Raw genomic sequence first — 18,195 nt, 5'->3', positions numbered from 1 at the left:
GACCCTCTGTCAGTTCCTACTACTTTGACTACCTAGGGGATACCCAAGATTGGCTTCTCCAGTTTTTCATTTCACTCTATGAGCAAACCCAATAAATTAATTTTGTTAAGTTACCTGGTGTTTGTTTCTTTTACTTAGAACAGAATAAACAAATTTGAGTATGCAGTGATTTCAAGTTGGATTATATTAACTTTCTATACCCTACTTGCTTCCATTTGGGCCAAAGGGTAAGCTTAGGAATATGGTCTATGGCCGCATAATATAGGAAATATAGATATGCCATAACTTTTTTCTGAAATTTCTTTATTATCCTTCCTATTCATATCTTATGATTCAATGTGATAAAAATCTCTCCTCTGGAATTTTTTTTAAATAAAAACTTCAAATTAACTGAAATTTCCACTAAGCACACTTATACTAACGTCTACAGAAATACAGCATTATAAAAGTGATCTTTATTCAACAGGTTTTTTGATCACTTGCAAATTAAATTATATTGCACTAGATACCAAGGTAAATCAGAAGAAATATGACATGGCCTTTGCCCTCTAGGAGCTTACACCCCAGTTAGGAAGGTAAGATAGCATGTGATCTTTGAGTGCCAAAGAGGTGGCCAGCTATTAAACGTTTGGGAGTCAGAAGGAAATGAAAGCGGGAGTGGAAGGCCTTATGAAGTAGGTTGGTCCTAAAGAACAATGGAGAGATTCAGGAAAGCGTGGCGCTGGCAAGAAAACAACATGAAATTGGGTGTGGAATCAGGATAGGCCTGCTACATTTGGTGGAAAGTAAAGAAGGCAGGTCTTAGAGGGCTCAAGGAGGAAAACAAGATTAGAAAGGTAGCACCCTCAGTTGAAATTTAAGAAGAACGTGTATCAGGAAGCCTATACTTATAACCCCAAGATAGGATTTTTTTTCATACTTTACATCATATATGCTGGCCTTAATAACCCACTTATATTATCTAAGTGATGGATTTTTTTTGTCCTAAAAAGTAACAAGATCTGTAAACATCAGAGAGTGTTGTTTTATTTGGACTAGTGTTCCATGCGTATATTCCAAGTTTGGGGCTCTTACTCATTTAACTGTATGAAATTATGCTTCTAGGAAACAATACATTGTAGCATATTCTAGTACATTCTTTGAAAATTTAGAATCTTTTTAAATCAGAGTGTTCACAGACCCAGACTTTGCATGACAAGACACCTTATAAAACTCAAAATTATAAGCCATTTTGAGAGACCATTCTTTGTCACACTACGATCTAAGGGAACATCACAAAATTAACATTAACTTATCATTTAAGTGTACTTCTTATTTTTAGTTTAAACATTAAATATGTTCTACATATTATAAACCTTGTTTGGAGTGCAGAGAGAGGACAGCATGAATAAAACTCACCATAACAAGATACTATTACTCAAGAAAATCAGATTATCATAGTATAAAGGACAGTATATCTCTTAAAGACGCCAGAATTTGTTTCGTCAGAGGGCAAATTCCAAGCTACTTTCTTTGGAAAATGAAAGGGACTGCCTATGAAAATCTACATTTTACTCATGATGATTAAGTTCTAGTACCTTAGATTGCATTTAGTTCTGTGCAAATAATGCCAATCCTTTGTTATTTCCTTAAGCCTACACTGGCTGAAAATGTTTATTCTCCACATATAGGATCCCAGAATTGCATATTTGACATTTATAAACATTCACTGTTAACACAGAAGCTTTCTGTCCCTGAAGTGTATACATACATAGTATACCATTTTTTGCCAAATTGGGAGTGATTTATAATTGATCTTGTTTTGAGTTGATGGTCCCTCTTGCCTTTGTTACCCCCCACAATAATCATTCTCTAATAACCCCTTTTTTACTGTGACCTACATCTCGGTAAAGATTCCTGATACATTTTTTGCTCAAATCATAGGCGGTAAAATCAGAACTTTTTTTTTTTAATCTCAATCACTGCCAAATTACCTGGTGCTGAAGCTTTTTTTTTTTTTTTTAATTAGGAGCCTAGGATCATGTGACTATGTCCTTGGGGGGGGAAATGGTTGATTCCAGGTTGGTTTTGTCTTGACCTGGTCATCCATCAGCTGTGTCAAAAGTCTAAGTCATCCTGGGCTTCGTGACCTTCCTCAGTTACATTGATATTACTCTTGTTAAATGAAAGGCTCTAAACCACAGGCCAAGATGAAACACCAGCCCATCAAGGTTGGGCACATGGTTTCTTTTTGGGGTAATGAAAATGTTTTCAAATTATTTTAAAATGTTTTTAAAGTAGATTATGGTACAGCTTGCACAACTCCTGAGTAAAATCTTATTTCGACGCATAGCTCCTCGAACAAAAGAGTAAAAGAAAGCAAAGCTGCTTTCTGTTCAGGTGCAGGAATGACCACACATCATAAAAGAAGAATCTAAGCAATGAAAATGAAACATAAGTTCAGGGTTTCCGAAGTACATCAGTGGTGTTTGGATGTTTTATGTAGACACACAAGAAAGACGTAAAGACAATGATAAGAAGTGTGTTAACATTTTCAATTGCTTAATAGCTTCTCTTTATTCCTCTTAATTTTACCATAAAGATGGGGTAGAGAGGAAGAGGGAAATTTTTCTAGTATGTGGTTCCAGAATTTTAGGAGCTTTGTTATTACATATATATATTTGGCTTGCAATCTAGTCTATGCTACTTACCATGTTTTTGAGCCAATTACTTAATGTCTTTGAGCCATACTTTTCTAGTCTTAAAATGGGATTAACAGGGAATTTCAAGTGCAAAGCTCAGTGCCTAGCACACAGTAAAAAGTTTTAATAAATGTTAGCTATTACTTTAAAAACCATAAAGAATTCCTGGTCACTTGATAGCCTCCTTAAAGAGTAGTTACTAGTTACGCGAGAGAGTTTTATAGCAACTAGTTACTGAATCATATTTAAATCTAGGGTTTCTAAGACTTTTTAATCTTTAGTTATCTCTTGATATTTAGAAAATTTAAACCAAGATCTGGATATTGCCAGATTCCAACTTGGAATAATTTAAAAATCATGTTTACCACCAGATTGTTTCCTTTTATTGCAGGTTCAAGTCCTAAGCATTTTTAATGTGTTAGAACCTCAGAAATTGCATTTTTTAAAAATCACTCTGTGATTCTGACGGAGGTCACCCACAGACGCATTCTGAAAACGGTTGCCCAGTCCCAGTGGCTCTTGACGGGAATCATCTGGGGAGCTTAAAATATCTGTGATGGACGGCCCACCCCACCCCGATCTGGGGTAGTCCCCGACCCTCTCTGTCAGTCTAATGTGCAGCCAGGGTTGAGAATCACTGTCCTATAGGAGAGAACAACCTCTGACCAAACGTCACAACTTCTTTCCCAGTGGAGAAAGGATACGGGCGAGCGAGAGAGAGAGAGAGAGAGAAGAGGTTAAGAGCTGGGGATGAAGGGGGAGACTGGAACATGTGGAAACTCGTACCTGAGCCCACCCACCCCAGTGCGGCAGCCAGCACTTGACTGTTCTTTTAGCTCAACCCCATCATTTATAAGATGGTCAAGGACAAAGCTTATTTACCCCCAAATTTTCATTGATCAAAAGCAAAAATTCCTATAGGAGTGAGGACAATGACGAAGTTATTTTCTTGATTTTCTATCAACATTTGAGAAAATGCAAAAGGGGATCGTTGTCTATGATACAAAATTTAAAAGATGATTACATCCATTTATCTGAAGATTTGCAAAAGGTTTTTTTAATGAAAATAGGAGAAAATAGTGTCAGAAAGTGTATCAACTCAAAAAACAACCTCCAGGGGCGCCTGGGTGGCTCAGTCGTTAAGCGTCTGCCTTCGGCTCAGGTCATGATCCCAGGGTCCTGGGATCGAGCCCCACATCGGGCTCCCTGCTCGGCAGGAAGCCTGCTTCTCCCTCTCCCACTCCCCCTGCTTGTGTTCCTGCTCTCGCTATCTCTCTCTCTGTCAAATAAATAAATAAAATCTTTAAAAAAAAGAAAAAACCTCCAACATGTTAATGTGCCCTAGTGAATTGGAAAGCTGTAGACAAGTAAGCATCTCTCTCCAAAGAATCCTAACTTTACAAAACAAGAGAGCAGAATAATTGGACCTTCCCAGGAAAGCATGGCTTTTATTTTTCTAGCCACCCCAGCGCACAGAGGGAGAACAAAGGAATGGATGGTTGCCTGCTCACTCTTCATTTGTGACATTTGGCTCTGTCCCCACTGGTAGTGGCAATGCTATTAACCCCACACTTTGATGTGGCAACTCCCCAAAATCTGTTGGCTGGTTTCCAGGCTGGAGAATGAGCAGAGTTCCACCCTTGTGTCTCCAAAGAGAGGAAGTACACACCATTGCCAGCCAGAAGAGAGAAAAATTTTCCTGTCTCTTTCCCTCTGTCCCAAATGGCCAAGCCTGGGCACACTACTTCTAGAGAATCATTCGATGACCCATAATGCCACCCTTCTGCAGTTCAGCGGCCCAGGAAAAACCTGCGGAGAAGCAACTCCAAAGCTCTCCAGGCAGTTGGTGCAAAAATGGACCCACTTCTCTGGGTCCGAGTCACATGCCCCAACAGAGGGCATCTGCAGTCCCCGGCCTCTGCCGTCCCCAACAGAGCAGGCCTGCGGTTGGCAGGTAAAACTAAGCAGATTCTAATGATGATGATAATGCTGCGGCTGATGGTGATAATTCTAATAAAGCTGTCAGCAGAATGATGCAGTCACCTATTAATTGGTTCACATTAGCCAAGCAGTCTCTCAGTTTGAGGAAGGCAGTGGGAGGGAAGCTGGGATCTTCTAGTAATGGTATTATGTGGTCCCAAGAATGGTTAGTAGGATTCCCACTTTTCTGTTATGTCAGTAGCCATAGCTTCGTACAAGTACATACACAGATATTTCTATCTATAAATACAGGAAGACATATATTCTAGAAAATTTAGCATAAGGAATAAGAGTGTGGGCTTGGGTCCTAGACAACCTGGGTGCATCTCCCATCTCTGATACTAGCCAAGAGTGTGACTTTCAGCAAGTTACTGCGGTATCTCTGTGCCTCACTTTCTCCATCCCTAAGGGGGGGGTGATAGTACTTACTTCATCAGACTATTGTGATGATGAAATGAGTTAGTTTACGTAAAACACTTAGCACAGTGCCTGGTACACAGTACTTTCAATGTAAATTATTATTTCTTGTCCTTTTAAACATAATTGTTTGTCATAAAAATATTATTTTTTATCTTGGCAGAGATCCTCTCAAAATCTGAAAGTACTATCACTACAAATACCGCCGGCCAGAACAAACACGGCCCCCTCCCCCTTCCCTGTCACAACAGTGCACACGCACACACACACACTCACACTCACTCACTCCACTACCAAATTCCTCCCTCCAGAAAAAAAAAAAAGGATATGGAAATAACATTTTCCACATCCCAGATAATTTCCTGACAGTAAGAAAAAGTCAGCAAATGGGAAGAGGGAAGTCTCAGTGAGGAAAGAACACAAGGACAAGGACCTCTGCTCTTAGGTCACCAACAGCCAAGAAAAGACAAAACAAAGAGGTGCTGAAGTCCAAACGAGGTTTGCTTTCATCTCCTTTCTTTTGTTCTCTTTCTCCCTTTTCATTTCCTTCCTTCTTTTCCTTCCCAGCTCAGGAAGCCACACAGCTTTCCAGCACCTTTCCCAGCCGCTGCCGTACTTGTGGGTAGAGTGGAGATGAGCACCTTTCACCAGAGTTGACAAGCGACTTTTAAAATCAGCTCCTTCGCCTCTTAAAGCACCACATGAACTCGAGCTCCTCTTTGTATTCTTCATACCCCAGTTTTCTATTCTTCCCAGTTCAAAAAACCACTTTCTTATTCCAAAGACTCCTAAGATCTTCCTTTCTAAACCAGTTCTCAAGATAAGTGGTAACTCTTTGTGCATCAAAGGGGCAAATGAAGAACCCCATATTAAGGTTGTATCTCCACTTGAGCTTGTTTCTAATCATCAAAGCATCCTGAGCACACTTACTAAGCACATACTTACACACTAAGCATTAAGACCTGTAGGGGACTGCAAACCTGACTACACGGCAGAATCACCTTGGGAGCTTAAGAATGACCCATGCCTGGGCCCACCCTCCAGCAATGAAAACAGGATCTCTGGAGGGGAGCCAGGTTGTTAGAGAGCTCCAGGTGATTTTAATATGTGGTTGCTGAGGAAAAGAAGGGGGCAACAGCACTATAAGCCATCTTACATAATTGCACATCCTAATGTACAATCATAAAATGAAAGACTTGGCTGCTTTTAGTTATTTAAATTGATTTTTTTTTTTTACCCACTTCAATCATGGCTATGGAAAAATATTTCAAAATGTCCTTAAATCCCAAAAATGATACCAAACTTTCTTAGGTATTCCCTAAACAGTGGACTTAAGAAAAATTTCTAAGGTTTAAATGTACTACTACTTAGTCATATCATGGAATAACTTCTAATTACCATTTTCTATTAATGCTTTCTGTATATCAGACACAGTGCCAAGGACTTTCGAATGTTATCTTTTTTTTTTTAAGATTTTATTTATTTATTTGAGAGAGCGGGAGAGTGAGAGAGAGAGAGAGAGAGCATGAGCACAAGAGCACAAGTGGGGGCAGGTGCACGGGGGGGAAAAGTAGACTTCCCACTGAGCAGGGAGCCCATCACTGTCACCGGGGTCTTGATCGTAGGACCTTGGGATCAGGACCTGATCTGAAGGCAGACGCTTAACTGACTAAGCCAGCTAGGCACCACTCAACAGTTGTCTTTTTAATCTGCGTACAACTCTACATAAAACTTAGGTCGGTATTAATAATCCTCATTCTACGCCACTGTCCCTTGGCTTTTTGTCAAATTCTGTTTAAAGGTCTCTCCATTTAACCTGGGGAGTTATCACCTAATATAGATTCATAAAGTAGTCTGTATGGTTGCATTCTTTTACTTCAGGAAGTTGATGGTAAACTTTTTTTTTAATGGATATTCTTGGATTTTAAAACTTTTTAATGGATATACTTTATTTTTTTAAAGATTTTATTTACTTTGAGAGAGAGAGAGAGTATACAAGCTAGGGGTGGAGGCGCAGAGGCAGAGGGAGAGAATCTCAAGCTGACTCCACGCTGATGTGGGTCTCAGTCTCATGACCCAGAGATCATGACCTGAGCCGAAACCAAGAGTTGGACATTTAACTGACTGAGCCACCCAGGCACCCCTTTAATGGATATACTTTAATATGACTAAATTTGCTAACATCATCTAGGGGCTTACAATGAACAAATTGATGTCTAAATAATAATAATATTTTGACTACTTCAGGACTTTGAGAAAAATACACAGAATATCATGGTCTTCAAATCTCCCTTGGCCTTTATTCTTAAAAGTCTTTACCAAAGACACTTCTATTAATTTCATAAAAGTTTTTAATACTTTCATAGCACAAAAAACACTAAACACTACTAGTCAAATCAATATACATTCAGAACCAGCATTAATCACCCTATACTTCCATGCTACGTTGCTTACACCTCTCTTTTCGTCTTATTTCATTCTGGCGTGCATTATAATTAGCCATTTACTCGCCTTCTTCCCTTTCTCTTCACTAACAAAAAATTCCTGTGCTCAGGGCACATCTTATATTCTTTAGGTTCTTTCTGCATCTATGCATAAAATAGGCACTCAATCAATATTTGTGGAATGTAATAGAAAAGAGTATTAAGCTACAGTTTGGGAAGCAATGCCAAGCGGTGGGCTGGAGCAGTGTTGTCCATACTGCAACGCATCCAGGTCATGAAATCAACTGTGGATTGTGAGTACATTTTTTTTTTTTAATTGGAATTTAGAATAGAACAACATAGGTAAGAATCGGAAATGTAAGAAAGCTCCTACATGGTGGTGAGGGCTCAGTGGCAGTCTGGGAGACCGTGCCTCAGTGTTTGTGCCCGTGTGTGTGTGCAGGGCTGGGCCCACAAACACATTCCACTGAAGTTCAAGGTCAAAACCGCCGCAAGTCCCTGCGCTAGAACACGGACCCTGGAGTCATTTCTCTGGGATTTGTGGTTGAACTCGGCCATTAGCCGCGTGACTCACAGCGAGTTCACAACCTTCCCAGTTTCTTCATCTATAGAATGGAAATAGTAAGAGCTCCATCCTCCTAGGATTTTTAGGAGGAATATAGGAAAGAATCCCTACGAAACACGAGGCCCGGGGCTTGGCAGAGAGTGAGTGCTTACAGTTCTCATTACTGTTGTTGCACCTTTCCCAGGTTTTCTTAGAAAAACTTGAAAGAACACGCTCCCTGCCTCCGCTTTCTCACCTCCTGACGATTCCTCAACTGTTCTCTGGTTCCCATGTGTCCACACAAGAGAAATGTTCTGGCTGCGGAGCCCCCAGCGCCTCAGCCCGGGGTCAGGTCAGGCTTGCACTCCACCACCCTCCTGACAGTGCCCCCCATCTCTTCTTCACTGCAAACCAGGGCCCCCCTGGCTTTGCGGACCCACCTGACCCTACAAGCTCTCTAGCCTCACCGAGGGACCGCATGTCAGCAAAGGGTGGAGTCCCAAGTCTCCGTCCCCAAGTCTGCCCTCTCTTCAGAACTCCAAACCCACGTGTCCAACCCATTTCTTACCATTTTCTCCATCAAGATCCCACCTGGCTGTGCTCAGGCCCCACTCAACACAGCCATAATTCCTCCTCCTCCTCCTCCTCCTGAATTTCATCTGGAAAACCAACACAGGCCAGGCTTTCCTTTGCCCAAGCAGAAATCCCCGTCTTCATCCCCCCCACCCCTCCTCCCCAGTGTCCCATGTCAGCCAGGACCGGCCTGCCGACCACGAGCTCTGCAGGCGGACTCTTCCTCTACTTCTTCTTTGCAAACCCCCCACGGCCACTTATTCATGGACCCTTCTGCCCTCTCCCCACTGCAGTGCATCTGGCAGGCTGCTGCCAAACCAGGCTTCTCACTCATCATCTCAAGTTCTGCCTCCAACTTCTCAGATCTCTCAGCAGTTCCTCACCACCCACAGTCTGTCCATAGCAGAGCACAAGTTTTCTGCTTAATTCATGAGTATAAGCACATAAGAAAATCCAAGATTTTTCCTTCCCTCATGGAGCTTACAGCCCCCATCAATGAATAACATTATTCAAAACTTATAAAGGAAAATGAAAAATTGGTTTTACAAATCCATGTTTTGTCCATACATTAGATATTTACATCTTTAAATACCCAGCAAGTTACTAGATTCCTTTTGTTTTCCTCTAATGATTTGCAACAATCCAGCCCCCAACTACACCCCTCTAGGATGTCCCACAAACCTGTGGTCCCCAAGCCATTGTCACAATTCAGCCCTTGGGCCACGCTCCGTCCCTCCTCTAGAGAGGGGCCCGAGTGCCTCTCTCCAACTTGCCTACCGACAAACTCCTGCTTTTCCTTTAAGACTTAGCCTAAAATGTCTCCTCCTACTGTTGTCATCCTGACTCTCCAACAGTCAGTCTTTCCTCCTCTAAGATCTCACACCAATTTGGACAATCTTGCTATTACAACATTCATCCCAATATACCCAATATATTGTTATTATTTGATAACCTACAAGCCTGTCCCACATCCCGAGCACTAAGAATTGTGTTGGGCCCATAGGAAAAGCTCAATAAATCTTTATGAAATTAATGAATGCTAGAAAACCTACTTACTTAACTCTCCTGTATATTAAAATGATTAATCAAACATCTCTCATTCAACAAAATGAATTAAGTGCATTTAGAAGATATCGTGCATTTATTTAGAAGAAAATGAATTAGAAGGCATGGTGGAACCAAGACCATGTGGTCCCTGCCTCTATGGAGCTTAGACGCTACTTCCCGTCATTGATTCTGAAGGACTAGCTAAATATGTGGGTAAATATAAAGAAACTGTGGGGGTTTTTTTAATTCAAAATTTTTTACCAATATAACATCAAATGGTATGTCTTTAATAGTCAGACAGTTACCTGATTCTCTCAGATGATATGGTTTTAAATGTTGAACATGCTTGACACACTGAAGTGCAACAGGGGGCGGGAGGGGAGAGGGGGGCGAGGGTGACACATTTCTGGAGCCAGAACTAGGACAAACTGTGGCTCAGAACTATCATCCAGAGCCTTCAGTTCGTCCTCTTGAAATCAGCTCCGTCTCAAGAAGATATGCGGTTTCTCTAAACATGTCATTCTTGTTTTGTTTACTCAAATGCTTCCTTCTCATTGTCAACATCTGCTCTGAACTTTTCAGTTAGAGTCAGACTCTCTTGTTTGTAAAACAGCTCATTGACATAAAGTGAGGAACACATCTTAGCCAGTCAAATCCAAGACTGAGCTTTAAAATAATTGTATTAAGGAATTTTCACTGCAGAGGATCCAGAGTTATTAAAAATAATTTGGGATTGGAATCATACACAAATCCATTACTTTCTGTTTTCACTTTTACTTTGGGGTCCATATAGATATGTTTTTAAAAAAAAAAAAACCCTAAACTGCTGTATTAACACAACTCAAAAGCCAAACCCTTAATTCAGTTTGCAATTCAAGAGCATTCCCAAATACTTCCAAGTTTAAAAAAGAGAGACAGACTACATGGTGAAATTTTGCCAGGGTAAAGACAATGAAGATTTCTTTGTCCAAGCACCTTAAGCCAGGCTACAAATACAACTTGCCCTAGGGGGAACCAGGATCAATTTCCCAACTGGTTATTATCTCACACTGGGGTGAGAAGGAAGAGCAGGAGAAATAGCTCTGGGCCCTGGAATTAGATCACATTAATCATCCCCAAAAGGGATAATTAACACAAGTAATTAACTGCTGGAGCCTCTGAATTATGAAAACAGTATGACCATCAAAAAAGGACATCCTTTGACTCTTTAAGGCCTTACAAATCAATCACAGCCCAGCACTTAGCAAAGAGCTCCTCCAAAGCAAAGTTATCCTCCAAAGCATGACTTAGATATGGTGAGTACTGGGCTCTGTTTTAGCAAAGTGGAAGAAATAGGTTAGAGATAACATGGATTGAGTGTAGGATCATGGAAGCCTGAAGCCAGAAGGAGCCTTAGGAATCATTTGGCAAATTGACCGCCCTCGGGCCAGATCTGATCCCTAGATCTCCAGAGGCATCTTGTTGGCCTGCACAATTTTTATTTTATTTTATTTATTTTATTTTTATTTTTATTTTACTTTTGGCAATTGCCAATGTTTTAAAACTGGAAGATTTCATCTAAAAATCTGAATTTTTGGATTCTCTTGAAAATCCATCAGAAGATCTGGCAACACGGGCCCTTATTCCCACATAACAGTTGGCTGAAACTGAGTAGCTTTCACCTTCATTGAATGGACGTGTTCCCTCCAGTTCCTTCCACTCTCTAACATCTCCCTGACACAGGACCAAGGCTGACCTGCATTTAGAGTTGCACCTGTGCTCTCTCCACCCTCTACCCATCATCTGCTTTGCCTGTCTCCCCTGGGTGAACCCTATGAACTTGCTACCACCAATCTAGGGATAGCGTGGCTAGAGGAGAGGCCAGTACCATGGTCCCTCACTGACCAATCCAGTGAACAGTCACCTATTTCCAGTCCTGCTCTCAGGCTCAGAAGAGAAAATGGCTGAATTTGTAAACCACTCAGAGCCTGAGAAAAGATGAAAAGATCTAGATTTAACAGAGTTAAGAACAAGCAAAATGAGAGCCAGACACTTATATACAGTTGGTATAATCATTTCCCTGCATCCCATACTCTTATCATGTTCCCTATGCTACTGGGCTCTTATTTCAGCTTTTCTCTGAAGTAATAGCTACTACTTGGGCCACACTTTGAGTGATATGGTTCGTGTCATGATGATATCTACACTGATATGGTTTGTGCTATGAGGATATCTACACTGGTGTGTTCTTTTGCTTAGTATATGTTCTGCATAATTTGCACATGATTATGTAGAGTTGTATCTGTTGTCTGAGCGCACTTGAGTATGTCACGTACAAATTAGTATATTTGCTGTATCACTTTCAGAATAAAAGCTCAAGACACAAGGCAACATATATGGGATGTTGAAATACAAAAAGATCTGGTACATTTGGGAGGGTTATTGGGAATAATGAGAAGAATATTTGAAATTGACACTCTTCCAGAGAATCTGGCAGATCTGGTCTTTGTGTTTAATGTTGTCACATTCACTAATGTTTTTCTCATCCATATCTTATCTCTTCTCAAAGTGCTGAAGAGTTTCTTTTGAGTGCGTCATAAAAGCACAAGATCATAGAACAGTTTGAAGATGTGTTAAAACATTTAAATGTCTCATCATGAATTTGTAAAGTAAAATTAATCAAATGATGAGTAATGTACAATATGATGACTATAGGTAACATATTATATCATATATTTGAAAGTTGCTGAGAGAGTAGACCTTAAAAGTTCTCATCACCAAAAAAACTGTATGTGTGGAGAGGCTGCTGGGAAGATGGCAGAGTAGGACGTCCCTGGGCTGACCTCTTGCCGCGTGGCCACCTAGAGAGCACCCACATCGGCATAAATAACCCAGAAAGCAGCCCGAAAACTGGCAGAACAGACTCTCCGCAGCCCGGCATAGACAAGAGGCCACAGCGAAGCAGATCCACCCCCTCCGATCGCTCTTGGCAAGATCCCATCAAAGCGGTGCCACAAGCCTGGCAGTGTGCGCGCGGCCCAGACAAGGGTCAGCACCACTCCAAAGTGAGTCCTGCCCCAGAGAGAGGGGAAGATAACCACACACCTGTCTGACTGTGACCCCAGCAGTGGGCTGAGGGCAGGCAGTGGGTCTGACTGCAGGCCCCACCCACCAGCAGAAGCTTCTCTGGGGACGACACAGGGACAGTGCCTGCAGTCTGGTGCTACTTCATCTCTGGCCAACACCTGGTCTGACTCAACTCAAGCCCAAGGCAGCCCCGGAGCAGCCCACTAACACCACAGGCACCAGACTCTGCCCACAACAGGCAGGGAGCCATTGCAGACAACAGGACTGAAGGCAAACACATCCCAGCCACAATGGTAGGACACCCCTGGAGCAACACACATAGGAGACACCCCCTGAAGCATCAGGTTCTGGGGAACAGACATTGCACTGCAGGACCTCTTCTTCATAAAGCCACTACTTTCAAGTGCAGGAGACGTAGCTGACTTTCCTAACACAGAAAAACAGACAATGCAAGAGACAGAATGAGGAGACAGAGGAATATGTCCCAAATCAAAGAACAGGACAAAATCAGAGCAGCAGACCTAAGTGAAACGGAGATAAGTAATATGTCTGATAGTGAATTTAAAGTAACGCTCATAAAGATGCTTGCTAGAATTGAGGAAGGACTGCAGGACCTCCATGAGACCCTCTACCAAGAGCTAGAAGACATAAAAAAGAACCAATTAGAGCTACTGGACTCACTAAATGGAAATAAAAATAGACCATCTGGAATAAATAGCAAGCAAGAGGAAGTAGAAGAAAGGATCAGCCACCTGGAGGACAGAGTCATGGAAAGCAATCAAGCCGAGCAGATGAGAGGGGGAAAAAATACGCAAAATGAAAATAGACCCAGGGAACTCAGCAACACTGTCAGGCGTAACAGTCGTATGATAGGGATCCCAGAAGGAGAAGAGCGAGGAAAGGGGGCAGAAAATTTGTCTGAAGAAATAATAGCTGAAAACTTCCTGAATCTGGGCAAGGAAAGAGAAATCCAGATCCAGGAGGCACAGAGAGCCCCCAACACAACCAACCCAAAGAGGTCTGCGCCAAGACACGAAGTAAATAAGATGGCCAAAAGTAGTGATAAAGAGAGAATTTTAAAAGCAGCAAGAGAAAGGAAAGCAAGTACATACAAGGGAAACCCCATACAGCTATCAGTGGGTTTTTCAGCAGAAACTCTGCAGGCCAGAAGAAAGTGGCATGATAAATTCCAACTGCTAAAAGGAAAAAATCTACAGCCAAGAATACTCTATCCAGCAAGGCTTTCATTTAGAATAGAGGGAGAGATCAAGTTTCCCAGAAAAACAAAAATTAAAAGCAAAACCAGCCACATCCCTGTCACACACAATGCCATCAGCCTGTGGGTCCCAAATTCACGGTCCAGCCGCCCTCCTGCCCGAGTCAGCGTGCACGGCCTGCCACCTGCTAAATGCCAAGTCAACATGCCTTCACCTCAGATTGCCAAGGGCTCAAATTGACACTGTTCCCCTCAAATTTCAGCCCCTGTGCCCAAGTTTGTGCACAAAAGTGGGAATAATTATAACAGCAGAATGAAGCAACCCAAACATCTATTTCTGTGGAATATAGAATGGATAAAAGGAGTGTGCTAGGCTGATGACATCTCCAAAAAGCACATGAACAATACATACAGCATGATTCTGGTTAGTAAAAAAAAAAAAAAAAAAAACCAACCTGGGAAGAATAAAACAAGATGAAACCAGAGAGGTAGAAAAACCATAAGAGACTTCTTAAGCATAGGAAAGAAACTGAGGCTTGCTGGAGGGGAGGTGGGGGGGGATGGGGTGACTGGGTGGTGGGCATGAAGGAGGGCACATGATGGAATGAGCACTGGGTGTTGTATGCAACTGATGAATCACTGAACTCTACCTCTAAAACTAATAATACACTATAATGTTAATTAATTGAACTTAAAATTTAAAAAAAAGAAACCCCCCCAAAAAAAAAACTGTATGTGTGATGGTGGATGTTAACTAAACTTACTGTGGTAATCACTTCACAATATATACATATTTCAAATCATTATGCTGTACATGTAAAAGTAATACAATGCTGTATGTCAATTATAACTCAATTAAAAAAATAAAATCAGAATGATGGGAATGAGGATGCAAATTTAAAAACAGAGAAACACTTCTACAGGTAGCAGGCTCAATTTCTAACTTCTTTTAACAAGTTATCCTGTATGATGTCCTTCTTACCTGATAGTTCAACAATAGTTCAAAGGATGGGCTTTTGAAAGACATTTCTTGACTTCAAATCCTGGTCCCATCATCTATTTAGCTGAGTGACCTTTTTAAAATTATCAACCTAAGATCAAAATTATGCCTTCTTCCTTAATGAAATAAGGTATGTGACTCACATGACATATCATGTTTAATAAACATTAATAATAATTATTATTGGCAGTTGAAACAGAGAATAGACAGTGGCTCTACTCTGCATATTGCCCAGGAAAGTGGAGGTGTCTTCCTATCCAGAGTTATCATCAAACCAAGAGTCGGTATACCATAAGACTGCAGATTTGGGGGAAAAACTGTCGGAATTATATAAAGCATTAAAGGCTATTTGAAACACATTACTCTTTTATAGTAATGTTAATAGGAAGCAAATACCATTGAGATTTTATCCACTTATTTATTTTAGGGTATAAACAAAACTGAACTTCAAGGTATAAACTACAGTTAAGGATGGTATAACTACATTGCTGGTATAAATAGTAATAACAATAATAATGATGTTCAATGATTTTTAATTTCTTCACATGGCTTGTCATATTCTCCCCAATCTAGCCCCATCCTACCTCCCAGCCTTATCTATCTTAAATTCCAGGCTCCAATCACTCCAAACTACTCTGCTTCCTTTGGACACACTGGACTTCCAGAAGTCTGTGCCATTTGCTTGTTCCAGCAAGGCTCCTTTCAATGGAGGAAATCCTCTTCCTTCTTCAAATACCAGCTCAAATGCTACACCTGCTATGTAACTTTTTTTAGTTCTTAACCTTGAATGAACCTTCCCTTTTCTCTGCCATTCAATAGCACACTAATGATGTTACTGCCATATGACTCCATTTATACTATCTTGTATTGTAGATATTTGTAAACATACCCATTTTTCCCATTAGATTAAACTCTGGAAGGCAGGGACCATGTGTTCTTTGCTTGAACTCAGTTGTTAAGTTCTAGTTCAATCTCATTATCTACAGGGAATACTTTGGTATCTGCAGAGAACCTCCCAAAGAAAAGGCCAACTAGCTCAAAATATATGCACTCTTGCAATCTTTAACTAAAACTTAAGTCATTAGGTGAAACTTTCTTGAAAAGCTATACTTAACACAAGCAAGACATTGTGGTTTTTTGCACCTTCCCACTGGCTTTCTATACTCAATTGTTGTCTATAAATTAAAGTCAAGAGATATCTCACTTGAGTAAAAGACCACAAAAACTGGGGGTTCAAAAGATTGGGGTGAGGAAATGAAGCCTGAAAATCTGGCCACATCTTTCTAATTGTCCTCCTCTAGCTCCTGTTTCACGACCAGATCCAATCCGAAGCACCATGCTCTGGTCTGTCTTGGTAGTTTCAGACCTCAACCAACACACACCCTCACATCAGTCCCTTCAGAGTCACAGCCAGAAGTTGGGAGAGATTCCTAGCGTCCTTCCCCTTATCACCTGTCCTTCCCTAGATTCATCTGATTGATATGAAGGGTCCTTGTTCCCCCACTTGCCTACACACAAAAGGGAAGCAACAGAAAAGGATGTTCTTAATGGTGCTAAAATTATGAATTGTCCCAAATTTTCAGGTTGAACTATTTTATTATGTAATTTCCATTTCCCAGGGCCTTAAAAAAAAAAACTTATTTCTAGCAATGATATCAGTACTAACCCTGTTAGTGACATGTTATTTAAAAGAAGGTGTGATCATGTAATGAATATCGATACTTTCACTTCGGAATCTTCCCCAGCTTCCTCAGTCTTCTCCCTGAACCAGCCAGAACAATTTCTCAAAGCTAAAACAAACCTGAATCTAAGAAACTGTCAGGACATACCAAATTAACACAATTTGATGGAACAACTAAATAACCTACTGGCGGGGAGGATCCATCTGCAATCTTAACTACTATACAGATAATTCGAGATTAAAAAAAAAAAAAAATACACCCAAACTAATTGTGACCCAGGAAATTGATCCCAAAAGTGTTATATTAAATAACTTACTGTATAAGTATATTATTTAGTGTAAATCCCGCCTAAACAGCCCGGATGCATTGACCTGTGCTGAATTAGAACTGGCAACCGAAGAAGCATTGATTTGTTTTTGATGACCAAGTTTTTAAATAGTTGTCAGCTCTTTCCAAAGCCTCTGGCGCTGCTGAACCCAGAGTAGGTTACCCAGGGCGAGCCACAGATGGAGCGGTAAGCACCAAGTCCTCCCAAGTTCCCGCTCGGTGTCCCGGCGGCCGAGGTGCCCGTACCTCCCGCGGCGGTCGCCCGGACTGACCCGGTGGTGCTGAACCTGGCGCGGCGGCGTGGACTCCGCCAACCCGCGCGCCGCCTTCCTCCCAGCCCCGGAGCACCCGGGGGCGGCGGCGTGCACCAGCGCCGCGGCGGCGTGCACCAGCGCCCCGGCGGCGTACCTGGAGGCCTCACTGCCCTCTGAGAAACAGGGGGCCACCTGGTCGCATTTCCCCCAGCCCCCGCTCTGCCACCAGCAGCTGTCTCGGGAGTTCCGGGACAGACCGCGGCCCTGAGCCCGGTCCGTAGGCACCGTCCTTCCTCCAGGACCCCTTTCTGGCGGTCTTTCTATCTCTCTGTGTTCCACCTCCGTGCAAAATGCGGCCCTCAGATTGCTGGGGAAACTTGCCCACCGCGGAGAAGCACCCCATCCGCAGGGGCGGGTATCAAGGGCCGGGCGCACCGAGGACACTCAGCCCCCGGCACACACCCCAAACCAGAAAGCTGTTCCAAAGTGCTTGGCCGCGGGTGACAGCTTCGCCGCCGCCGCCTCCTGCTGCCCCGAGCCAGAGGAGGTACTTCTCGCCTCTGGGAGGAGAGGCAGCGCGGGCGGCCGCCGAGCACCCTCCCGCGAGCTCCGGCCCTTTACCTGGGTAGCGGCCTCGGGGCGCAGAGCCCCGGGCGAGCCGGGCGGGTGGTGCGGTGAGGACCGCGGCCGCCGCTCTCGCCTGCTGCTCCGGGCCGGCCGGGCGGTATTTATCCGGGGGCCCGGGCCCCTGCGGGAGTACTGGGCAATCGGTCCCGCTACGCGCGGCCCCGGGAGCCGCCGCCCTCTGCCCCCGCCGAGCCCTGCGGCGGCGGCGGCGGCCGCGTGCAGGGAGAGAGGAAGCCGGCCCCCCCCTCTGGGTTCCACCTTCTCTTTCTCCGCCTCCTCCTTCCCGGCAAGTTCTTCCCCGCTGTTTGCCCCCTGTCCCTCTCCTTTGCGGGGCACC

The 18,195-nt window shown here is 42.8% G+C and overlaps 1 protein-coding gene across 2 annotated transcripts in view; it reads right to left on the bottom strand.

Moving 5' to 3' along the window:
• The window catches only part of SLC16A9 (solute carrier family 16 member 9), a 51,767-nt gene extending 33,572 nt beyond the window's left edge, over positions 1-18,195 (bottom strand). For both annotated transcript variants that reach the window (XM_036106571.2, XM_036106574.2), the window contains exon 1: positions 17,853-18,195. The gene's annotated coding sequence lies outside the window, so the exon portion shown is untranslated. The remainder of the gene's footprint in view (positions 1-17,852) is intronic.

The sequence above is a fragment of the Halichoerus grypus genome, chromosome 7 (genome assembly GCF_964656455.1).
Source record: "Halichoerus grypus chromosome 7, mHalGry1.hap1.1, whole genome shotgun sequence".
Lineage (NCBI taxonomy): Eukaryota > Metazoa > Chordata > Mammalia > Carnivora > Phocidae > Halichoerus > Halichoerus grypus.
The sequence above is the reverse complement of the archived record's forward strand: the minus strand, read 5'-3'. Positions and strand labels throughout refer to the sequence as shown.